At 27.6% G+C, this 12,989-nt stretch overlaps 1 protein-coding gene across 2 annotated transcripts in view; it reads right to left on the bottom strand.

Moving 5' to 3' along the window:
- mwh (multiple wing hairs) overlaps positions 1-12,989 on the bottom strand; it is a 446,956-nt gene that overhangs the window by 418,891 nt on the left and 15,076 nt on the right. Inside the window, exon 1 of one of the 2 annotated variants that reach the window (XM_075308856.1) lies at positions 6,104-6,486. The exons of the other annotated variant lie outside the window; for it this stretch is intronic. The gene's annotated coding sequence lies outside the window, so the exon portion shown is untranslated. Of the gene's footprint in view, positions 1-6,103; positions 6,487-12,989 lie in introns of those variants that run through there. 2 annotated transcript variants of the gene reach the window in all.

The raw sequence follows: 12,989 nt of genomic DNA on the forward strand, positions 1-12,989 counted from the left end.
AATTTCGAAAAAATTTTCTACAGGAGTAAAACTTAGACAAAATTTTCTATAGAAATAAAATTTTCTATAGATATAAAGTTCTACCAAACTTTCCTATAGAAATAAATTTTCTATAGAAATAAAATTTTGACAAAATTTTCTATAGAAATTAAATTTTGAAAAAAATTTCTATAGAAATAAAATTTTGACAAACTCTTCTATAGAAATACAATTTTGACCAAATTTTATATAGAATTAAAATTTTGACAAAATTGTCTATACAAATAAAATTTTGACAAAATATTCTATACAAATAAAATTTTGACAAAATTTTCTATGGAAAAAAATAATAATAAACAAAATTTGACAACATTTCCTATAGAAAAAAAAATTGACAAAATTTTCTATAGAAATAAAATTTTTACAAAAATTTCTATAGAGATGACAAAATTTTCTAAACAATAAAATTTTAACAAAAATTTCTAAAAAGTAAAATTTTAACAAAATTTTTCTAAAGAAATAAAATTTTTACAAAATTGTCTATAGAAATAAAATTTTGACCAAATTTTCTATTAAAATAAGATTTCGACAAAATTTTCTATAGAAATAGAATTTTGGCAAAATTTTCTATAGACATAAAATTTTGCAAAATTTTTTATAAAATAAAATTTTGTTTAAAAATTTTCTATAGAAATAAAATTTTGAAAAAAATTTCTATAGAAATAAAAAAATTGACAAAAGTTCTATAGAAGTAAAAAAAAATGACAAAATTTTCTACAGAAATAACATTTTGACAAAATTTTCTATGGAAAAAAAGTTGACATAATTTTCTATAATAATAAACAAAAATTGACAAAATTTCCTATAGAAATAAAAAAAATTGACCAAATTTTCTATAGAAATAAAATTTTGACAAAATTTTCTATAGAAATAAAATTTTGCAAAATTTTTTATAAAAATAAAATTTTGATTAAAGATTCTCTATAGAAATAAAATGTTGACAAAATTTTCTATAGAAATAAAATTTGGACAAAATTTTCTATAGAAATAAAATTTTGATAAAATTTTGTGTAGAAATAAACTTTTGACAAAATTGTCTATACAAGTAAAATTTTGACAAAATTTTCTATGGAAAAAAAGTTGACATAATTTTCTATAATAATAAACAAAAATTGACAAAATTTTCTATAGAAATAAGAATTTGACAAATTTCTATAGAAATAAAATTTTGACAAAATTTTCAACAGAAATAAAATTTTGGCAAAAGTTTTTATAGAAATAAATGTTTGACAAAATTTTTCATAGAAATAAAATTTTGACAAAATTTTCTATAGAAATAAAATTTTGACAAAATTTTCAACAGCAATAAAATTTTGGCAAAAGTTTTTATAGAAATAAATGTTTGACAAAATTTTTCATAGAAATAAAATTTTGACAAAATTTCCTAAAGAAATAAAATTTTGACAAAATTTCCTAAAGAAATAAAATTTTTGCAAAATTGTCTATAAAAAGAAAATTTTGACAAAATTTTCTATTACAATAAGATTTTGACAAAATTTTCTATAGAATTAAAATTTTGACAAAATTTTCTATAGAAATAAAATTTTGACAAAATTTTCTATATAAATAAAATTTTGACCAAATTTTCTATAAAAATAAAACTTTGACAAAATTTTCTATATAAATAAAATTTTGATAAAATATTTTCTATAGAAATAAAATTTTGACAAAATTTTCTAAAGAAATAAAATTTTTGCAAAATTGTCTATAGAAATAAAATTTTTACAAAATTTTCTATAGAAATAAAATTTTGACAAAATTGTCTATACAAATAAAATTTTGACAAAATATTCTATACAAATAAAATTTTGACCAAATTTTCTATAAAACAAGTATATACAGCAGTAAGTTCGGCCGGGCCGAATCTTAAATACCCACCACCATGAACCAAATATTAGGGTTTCCTTTGAAATTTCAGGAGGGCTTGAGGACTTTAGGACACAACCCGAAGATAAATTTAAAGATTTCACCTATGAGGACTATATCAGATTCTGGATTTATAAGAACCATTTTTGTTTGAGGTTTAGAGGAATCATTAACATCTCTTGTAAGTGTGCAAGAAAATTATAAAATAACGTCTTGATTTGAAATCTTAAATCTGTAGAAGTAAAATCTGGAAATTTTACATTGAGTTTCAAACAATTTTCATGATCAGTGCCCCTTCTACACCCTCAAGAAGTGAAGTCGGTCTATATGGAGGCATTACCAAATGGACCGATAAAAACTTAATCCGATACACGTTTTTGTGAGCCTAAAATACCAGAATATTTACAATTTCAGGCATATCAGATAAAAACTACGGTTTCTAGAAACCCAAGGAGTTAAATCGGGAGATCGTTCTTATGGGGGCTATACTAAAATATGGACCGATACGCACCATTTTCGGCACACCTCTTTGTGACCCGAAAATACCTCTAGATTTCCAATTTCAGGCAAATAGGATAAAAACTTCGGATTCTAGAAGCCCAAGAAGTAAAATTGGGAAATCGGTCTATATGGGGGCTATACCAAAATATGGATCGATACTCACCATTTTCGGCACACCTCTTTATGGTCCTAAAATACCTCTAGATTTCCAATTTCAGACAAATTGGATAAAAACTACGGTTTCCCAAGACCCCAAATCGGGAGATCGGTCTATATGGGGGCTATCCCAAAATATGGACCGATACTCACAATTTTTGGCACACGTATTTGTGGTCCCACAATACCTCTAGATTTCCAATTTCAGGTAAATTGAATAAAAACTGCGGTTTCTATAAGCCCAAGAAGTAAAATCGGGAGATCGGTCTATATGGGGGCTATACCAAAATATGGACCGATACTCACAATTTTTGGCACACATATTTGTGGTCCTACAGTACTTCTAGATTTCCAATTTCAGATAAATTGAATAAAAACTGCGGTTTCTATAAGCCCAAGAAGTAAAATCGGGAGATCGGTCTATATGGGGGCTATACCAAAATATGGACCGATACTCACAATTTTTGGCACACGTATTTGTGGTCCTACAATACCTCTAGATTTCCAATTTCAGGTAAATTGAATAAAAACTTCGTTTTCTATAAGCCCAAGAAGTAAAATCGGGAGATCGGTCTATATGGGGGCTATACCAAAATATGGACCGATACTCACAATTTTTGGCACACGTATTTGTGGTCCTACAATACCTCTAGATTTCAAATTTCAGGTAAATTGAATAAAAACTGCGGTTTCTATAAGCCCAAGAAGTAAAATCGGGAGATCGGTCTATATGGGGGCTATACCAAAACGTGGACCGATACTCACCATTTTTGGCACATCTCTTTATGGTCATAAAATACCTCCAGATTTCAAATTTCAAGCAAATTGGATAAAAACTACGATTTCTATAAGCCCAAGACCCCAAATCGGGAGGTCGGTTTATATGGGGACTATATCAAAACCTGGACCGATATAGCCCATCTTCGAACTTGACCTGCCTGCAGACAAAAGACGAGCTTGTGCAAAATTTCAGCACGATTGCTTCATTATTGAAGTCTGTAGCGTGATTACAACAGACAGACAGACAGACAGACAGACAGACAGACGGACAGACGGACATCGTTATATCGTCTTAGAATTTCTCCCTGATCAAGAATATATATACTTTATATAGTCGGAAATCGATATTTCGATGCGTTACAAACGGAATGACAAACTTATTATACCCCCGTCACCATTCTATGGTGGTGGGTATAAAAAGGCTTTGACAAAATTTTCTATATAAATAAAATTTTGATAAAATATTTTCTTTATAAATAAAATTTTTACCAAGTTTTCTAGAAAAATTAGATTTTGACCAAATTTTCTATAGAAATAAAATTTTGACAAAATTTTCTATAGAAATAAAATTTTGACAAAATTTTCTGTAGTAATAAAGTGTTGACAAAATCTTCTATAGAAATAAAATTTTGACAAATTTTTCTATAGAATTAAATTTTTGATCAAATTTTCTATAGAAATAAAATTTTGGCAAAATTTTCCTTATAAATAAAATTTTGATCAAAAATTTTCTATAGTAATAAAATATTGACATAATTTTCTATGGAAATAAAATTTTACAAAATTTTCAACAGAAATAAAATTTTGGCAAAAGTTTTTATAGAAATAAATGTTTGACAAAATTTTTCATAGAAATAAAATTTTGACAAACTTTTCTATAGAAATAAAATTTTTACAAAATTTTATATAGAAATAAAATTTTGACCAAATTGTCTATACAAATAAAATTTTGACAAAATATTCTATACAAATAAAATTTTGACAAAATTTTCTATGGAAAAAAAGTTGACATAATTTTCTATAATAATAAACAAAATTTGACAAAATTTCCTATAGAAATAAAATTTTTACAAAAATTTCTATAGACATGACAAAATTTTCTAAACAATAAAATTTTAACAAAATTTTCTAAAAAATAAAATTTTAACAAAATTTTCTAAAGAAATAAAATTTTTACAAAATTGTCTATAGAAATAAAATTTTTACAAAATTGTCTATAGAAATAAAATTTTGACCAAATTTTCTATTAAACTAAGATTTCGACAGAATTTTCTATAGAAATAGAATTTTGGCAAAATTTTCTATAGACATGAAAATTTGCAAAGTTTTTTATAGAAATAAAATTTTGATTAAAAATTTTCTATAGAAATAAAATTTTGACAAAATTTTCTATAGAAATAAAATTTTCTATAGAAATAAAATTTTGATAAAAAATTTTCTATAGAAATAAATTTTTGACCAATTTTTCTATAAAAATAAGATTTTGACAACATTTTCTATAGAAATAAAATTTTGACAAAATTTTCTATTGAAATAAAAGTTTGACAAAATTTTCTATATAAATAAAATTTTGACCAAATTTTCTATAAAAATAAGACTTTGACAAAATTTTCTATAGAAATAAAATTTTGATAAAAAATTTTCTATAGAAATAAAAGTTTGACAAAATTTTCTATAGAAATAAAAGTTTGACAAAATTTTCTATATAAATAAAATTTTGACCAAATTTTCTATAAAAATAAGATTTTGACAAAATTTTCTATAAAAATAAGATTTTGACCAAATTTTCTGTAGAAATAAAATATTGACAAAATTTTCCTTAGAAATACAATTTTGACAAATTTTTCTATAGAATAAAATTTTTGATAAAATTTTCTATAGAAATAAAATGTTGACAAATTTTTTATAAAAATAAAATTTTGACAAAATTTTCTGTAGAAATAAAATGTTGGCAAAATTTTGACAAATTTTTCTATAGAATTAAATTTTTGATAAAATTTTCTATAGAAATAAAATTTTGACAATTTTTTTTTATAAAAATAAAATTTTAACAATTTTTTTGGCTTAATTTTCTATAGAAATAAAATGTTAACAAACTCTTCTATAAAAATAAAATTATGATCGATTGGCGATAGGGTTATATGGGAGCTATACCGAAAAGTGGTTCGATATGACCAAAACATTGAGTTGTGCTCCGATGACTGTCCCATCGGCCGGAAATTTTTTAAACGGAGATGGGTAAGACAGATCGATATGGATTAATATTTTATTACTTTTTTACATTGAGATTTGATAAATGTTGATTTATATATAGATTTGATGTAACGATGTAGCTTCTATATATAGATCGATTTCTCGATTTCGCTTATTAAGGTTATATTTGGGAAAAAAATTCACATAAAATGTACAATTCATAGAAGAATATACAACAAAATGTCTGAAGATATTTTTGTAGTGAATTTTTTTCTTTAATGGTTGAAAATTTTTCTCAATAAGCCACTGTGTCTTGGTGCCTAGACATAGCTATAAAGATTTTTTTTGTGATTTTTCCTTATTTTCCAAACTCATTTCACTTCAGTTCTGTTTAGTCAAGACTGAATTATCGAAACTCCACAACGTTGGAAATTATTATCATAACAATAGACCATATTAAAACATTTTCATAGTTGGTATTTTTTGATTTTATTTTCTGAGATTACATTAAATTGACGTTCTATAGCACTATTGAAGAATTTTTTAAAGAATTTTTTCATTCAATTACCATTGACTCATAATCGAAGATCACATAAATCGTACGACTTGTTTGGTATAATGATCACTAGATTTTCGTTGTTATTGTTGTTGTCTACGATCTCAATTGGATTAACCGATCACTACTTTGATATACCATAAAATTGGACGTTTTACTGTAGACTATCTCTACGTATTACCACTATCTTTTTTAAATTTGAAGGCTTTTGTTTGATTATCCGATATTGTTTAAAATTTTTCGTTTTCTTTTTTTTTTTTTTAAGATCAAGTTTTCTGTTTTCCAAGAAAACATACGTTTTCTCTATCAACACTCGATGTTCGTTTCATTTATTTTAGCGCGTTTTCTGTTGCCGCGATTTAAAGTGGCATAGAACAACAGCGTGAACTGTTTGCTTGAAGTCTCTGCTGAAGACTGATGTTTACCACACGTTGGTTGAATGTTGAGAGCTTTAAAATGGTAACAAATCGTATATGGGATGCGGTTATTATCATTGCACATGGTTAGAGATGGCCTACTAGGAAACACGTCGGAGCTTATGAGTCGGTAAGTACGTACTTGAAAAGATCCCGTGGGGTTATATACTGTATGAGAAATGTGGGATAATATTAATATAAATAAAATTGTTGAGCCAATGCAGTGAAACTTTTCGTTATTGAAATGATTTTTCTATTAGATAATGAAACATTTCATAATATTAATGAATATTTTCATTATCATAACGAAAGCTGTTCGTTCATACTATTAATGAACATGTTCATTGTCGTGATGAAAACAGTTCGTTATGACCAATGCTGCTAGTATTGGGATTTGTCCCCATATTAGAAATACATATTCGTGGAAGCAGACTACCTTTTTGGATTTGGGAATTTTCGGATTGGTAGGGGGTGGGCCTTTTCATAAACTTAGGGACTTTTCAAAATCAATGCAAAAAATCATGATTTAAATAATGGTTTACGGTGGTTGCAATTATGTACTATTATTTAAATTTTTCATTAAAATTGAGCAATGGATAAAATTTTATGAATGAAATGAAAATGTTCATTAATGTAATGATTTTCACGTTAACACACGAAACATTTCATATTAGATAATGAAACATCTCATACTATTAATGAACAGGTTCATTATCGTAATGAAATTTGTTCGTTTTGACCAATGTTGCCAGAATTGGGAATTTTTCCCCAAATTGAGGATAGTTTTATTTGATTAAAAAACGAAACATTTCATAATATAAATGAAGTAATCAAAACTAAAACGAAAAAAACTAAAACAGTTCATTATGGCCAAAGATGCCACGAATGGCAGTATTGGAGATTTTCCCCAAATTGGGGATAATTTTTTTGTGGAAAGTGACTCAATTTCTGAGTTGGGAATTTGGGGAGTTAATGGGGAATTTCTATAATTTGTTTGGAATTTGTTTTTATCTACATTGCTAAAAAGGGGCATAAAGAAGCGCCCAGGTTATTTTTGGCAGAGTTTTTTCTATAGAAATAAAATTTTGACAACATTTTGTTTAGAAACACAATTTTGACAAAATGTTTTATAGAAATAACATTTTGACAAAATGTTCTGTAGAAATAAAATTTTGACAAAATTTTCTATAGATATAAAATTTTAACAACATTTTCTTTAGAAATAAAATTTTGACAAACTTTTCTTTATAAATAAACTTTTGACAAAATTTTCTATAGAAATAAAATTTTGACAAAATTTTCTATAAAAATAAAATTTTGACAAAATTTTCTATAGAAATAAAATTTTGACAAAAATTTCTATAGACATAAAATTTTGACAAAATTTTCTATAGAAATAAAAATTTTGACAAAATTTTCTATAGAAATAAAAATTTTGACAAAAGTTTCTACAGAAATAAAATTATGACAAAATTTTCTATAGAAATAAAATTTTGACAAAATTTTCTATAGAAATAAAAATTTTGACAACATTTTCTATAGAAATAAAATTTTGACAAATTTTCGATGGAAATAAAATGTTGACAAAATGTTATAGAAATAAAATCTTGACAAAAATCTTCTACAGAACTTAAATTTTGACAACATTTTTTATAGAAATAAAATGTTGACAAAATTATCTATAGAAATAAAATTTTGACAAAATTATCTATAGAAATAAAATTTTGACAAAATTTTCTATAGAAATAAAATTTTGACAAAATTTTCGATGGAAATAACATTTTGACAAAATGTTCTATAGAAATAAAATTTTGACAAAATTTTCTATAGAAATACAATATCGAAAAAATTTTCTATAGATATACAATTTTGACAAAAATCTCTATAGAAATAAAATTTTCACTAAATTTTCTATAGAAATAAAATGTTGACAAAATTTTCTATAGAAATAAAATGTTGACAAAATTTTCTATAGAAATAAAATTTTCACAAAATTTTCTACAGAAATAAAATTTTCACAAAATTTTGACAACATTTTCGATAGAAATAAAATTTTGACAAAATAAATGAAATACAATTTTTTTGTTTTGTTATTGTTGGTTTTGTTCTTCAAGCATTGTTGTTGTTTTTATTTCAGCTTAAAACCATACATTGACTAAACTACAAGTGTAGCTTAACCAACAGAGGAAAATAATGTTTGTCAAATTTATTTGGGCAAAGCCCTATAGACTGCAAGATGGTTGGATGGACGCACGTTTCGGAATTACCACATTCCTCATCAGCATTCTCTACTTGCAGCAAAACTATCAACCAAGTATCAGAATAAATTCAGGCAGTTCATTAAACCCAACAATGAACCACACTTGAACACTTGAAAACCTTTTTTCGGGAGGTTCAAGTGACAAACATTCTTGTCCTCTGTTGGTTAAGCTACACTTGTAGTTTAGTCAATGTATGGTTTTAAGCTGCAATAAAAACAACAACAAAGAAATAAAATGTTAAAAAAATTTTCTATAGAAATAAAATTTTGAGTAAATTTTATATAGAAATAAAATCTTGATAAAATTTTCTATAGAAAAAAATCGTGACAAAATTTTCTATAGAAATAAAATTCTAACAAAATTTTCTTAAAAAAAAAAAAAAACAAAAAAAAACAAGTATATACGGCCGTAAGTTCGGCCAGGCCGAAGCTTATGTACCCTCCATCATGGATTGCGTAGAAACTTCTTCTAAACACTGCCATCCACAATCGAATAACTTAAGTTGCGGTAACGCTTGCCGATGGCAAGGTATCTTAAAACCATTTTAACACCATCTTCTAAATTGTATGTAAGTCCATACGTGGTATATATTAAATCAAAAAAGATCGATCCAATACGTATATAATTCAGTTTGACAAAGGACACATACAATTTTGACAAAATTTTCTACAGAAATAAAATTTTAACAAAATTTTCTATAGAAATAAAATTTTCACAAAATTTTCTATAGAAATAAAAATTTTGACAAAATTTTCTATAAAAAGAAAATGTTGACAAAAATTTCTACAGAAATAAAATTTTAACAAAATTTTCTATAGAAATAAACTTTAGACAAATTTTTCTATAGAAATAAAATCTTGGTAGATTATATTTGGCTCGAGTGGCAACCATGATTATGAACCGAATAAAATTTGAACAAAATTTTCTATAGAAATACAATTTTGACAAAATTTTCTATAGAAATAAAATTTTGACAATGATGAAAATTTTATAATGAACCGAATAAAATTTTAACAAAATTTTCACTAGAAATAAAATTTTGCCAAAATTTTCTTTAGAAATAAAATTTTGACAAAATTTTCTATAGAAATAAAATTTTGGTAGATTATTTTTGGCTCTAGTGGCAACCATGATTATGAACAGATATGGACCAATTCTTGTGTGATTGGACCAATTTTGGTATGGTTGTTAGCGACCATATACTAACACCACGTTCCTAATTTGAACCGGATTGGATGAATTTTGCTCCTCCAAGAGGCTCCGGAGGTCAAATCTGGAGAACGTTTTATATGGGGGCTATATATAATTATGGACCGATATGGACCAATTCTGGCACGGTTGTTAAAGATCATATACTAACACCATGTTCCAAATTACAACCGGATTCGATGAAATTTGCTTCTCTTGGAGACTTCGCAAGCCAAATCTGGGGTTCGGTTTATTGGGGGCTATATATAATTATGAACCGATGTGGACCAATTTTTGCATGGTTGTTAGAGACTATATGCCAATATCAGTACCAAATTTCAGGCGGATCGGATGAAATTTGCTTCTCTTTGAGGCTCCTCAACCCAAATCTGGGGATCGGTTTATATGGGCTCCATATATAATTATGGACCGATGTGGACCAATTTTTGCACGGTTGTTAGAGACCATATACCAATACCATGTACCAAATTTCAGTCGGATCGGATGCAATTTGCTCCTCTTTGAGGCTTCGCATGCCAAATCTGGAGATCGGTTTATATGGGGTCTATATATAATTATGGACCGATGTGAACCAATTTTTGCATGGTTGTTAGAGACCATATACCAACACCATGTACCAAATTTCAGCCGGATCGGATGAAATTTGCTTCTCTTTTAGGCTCCGCAAGCCAAATCTGGGGATCGGTTTATATGGGGGCTATATATAATTATGGAACGATGTGGACCAATTTTTGCATGGTTGTTAGAGACCACATACCAACACCATATACCAAATTTCAACCAGATCGGATGAAATATGCTTCTTTTAGAGGCTCCACAAGCCAAATCTGAGGGTCCCTTTATATGGGGGCTATACGTAAAAGTGGACCGATATGCCCCATTTTCAATACCGTCCGACCTACATCGATAACAACTACTTGTGCCAAGTTTCAAGTCGATAGCTTGTTTCGTTCGGAAGTTAGCGTGATTTCAACAGACGGACGGACGGACGGACGGACGGACGGACGGACATGCTTAGATCGACTCAGAATTTCACCACGACCCAGAATATATAAACTTTATGGGGTCTTAGAGCAATATTTCGATGTGTTACAAACGGAATGACAAAGTTAATATACCCCCATCCTATGATGGAGGGTATAAAAAAAAAACTTTTGACAAGATTTTCTTTAGAATTATAATTTCTGTAGAAAAGAATATTTCCTATAACAATATTTTTATACCCTGCTCCACACTGTGGAACAGGGTATTATAAGTTAGTGCATATGTTTGCAACACCCAGAAGGAGACGAGATAGACACATGGTGTCTTTGGCAAAAATGCTCAGGGTGGGTTCCTGAGTCGATATAGCGATGTCCGTCTGTCCGTCTGTCCGTCTGTCCGTGAACACATTTTTGTAATCAAAGTCTAGGTCGCAGTTTTACTGCAATCGACTTCAAATTTGGCACAAGTATGTGTTTTGGCTCAGAATAGATCCCTATTGATTTTGGAAGAAATCGGTTCAGATTTAGATATAGCTCCCATATATATATTTCGCTCGATATGGACTTATATGGCCCCAGAAGCCAGATTTTTACCCTAATTTACTTAAAATTTTGCACAAGAAGAACAATTAGTACTATAGTCAAGTGTGCTAAATTTTATTGAAATCGGTTCAGATTTAGATATAGCTCCCATATATATCTTTCGCCCGATATGGACTAATATGGTCCTAAAAGCTAAAGTTTTTACCAAATTTGGTTGAAATTTTGCACAGGGAGTAGATTTAGCATTCTAGCTATGCGTGCCAAATTTCATTGAAATCGGTTCAGATTTATATATAGCTCCCATATATAGCTTTCGCCCGATTTACACTCATATGACCACAGAGGCCAATTTTTTGCTCCGATTTAGTTGAAATTTTGCACAAGGAGTAGATTTAGCATTGTAGCTATGTGTGCCAAATTTGGTTGAAATCGGTTCAGATTTAGATATAGCTTCCATATATATCTTTCGCCCGATATGCACTTATATGGACCCAGAAGACAGAGTTTTATCCCGATTAGCTTGAAATTTTGCACAAGGAGCACAATTGGTAGTATAGTCATGTGTGCCAAATTTTATTGAAATCGGTTCAGATTTAGATATAGCTTCCATATATATTTTTCGCCCGATATGGACTTATATGGCCCAGAAGCCTGAGTTTTGGCCCAATTTGGTTGAAATTTTGCACAGGGAGTAGATTTAGCATTCTAGATATGCGTGCCAAATTTGGTTGAAATCGGTTAAGATTTAGATATAGTTCCCATATATATGTTATTCTGATTTCGACAAAAATGGTCAAAATACCAACATTTTCCTTGTAAAATCGCCACTGCTTAGTCGAAAAGTTGTAAGACTCACTCTAATTTTCCTAAACTTGTAATACATATATATCGAGCGATAAATCATAAATAAACTTTTGCGAAGTTTCCTTAAAATTGCTTCAGATTTAAATGTTTCCCATATTTTTTTTACTAAAATTGTGTTCCACCCTAGTGCATTAGCCAACATAAATTTTGAGTCTATAGATTTTGTAAAAGTCTATCAAATTCTGTCCAAATCAAGTGATATTTAAATGTATGTATTTGGGGCGAACCTTTATATAGCACCCAACACATTTGACGGATGTGATATGGTATCGAAAATTTAGATCTACAAAGTGGTACAGGGTATAATATAGTCGGCACCGCCCGACTTTAGACTTTCTTACTTGTTTTAAACTAAATTTTCTAGAAAGGAAATATTAAGTCAATACCTATAAAAAATATTTTGACAGCGTTTTCTTTAGAAACAAAATTTTGACAAAATTTTCAATAGAAATAAAATTTTGACTAAATTTTCTATAGAAATAAAATTTTGACAAAATTTTCTATAGTAATAAAATTTTGACAAAATTTTATATAGAAATAAAATTTTGAGAAAATGTTATATAGAAATAAAATTTTGACAAAAATTTCTACAGAAATAAAATTTTCTTTAGAAATAAAATTT

This window comes from Haematobia irritans, chromosome 5 (genome assembly GCF_050003625.1).
Source record: "Haematobia irritans isolate KBUSLIRL chromosome 5, ASM5000362v1, whole genome shotgun sequence".
Lineage (NCBI taxonomy): Eukaryota > Metazoa > Arthropoda > Insecta > Diptera > Muscidae > Haematobia > Haematobia irritans.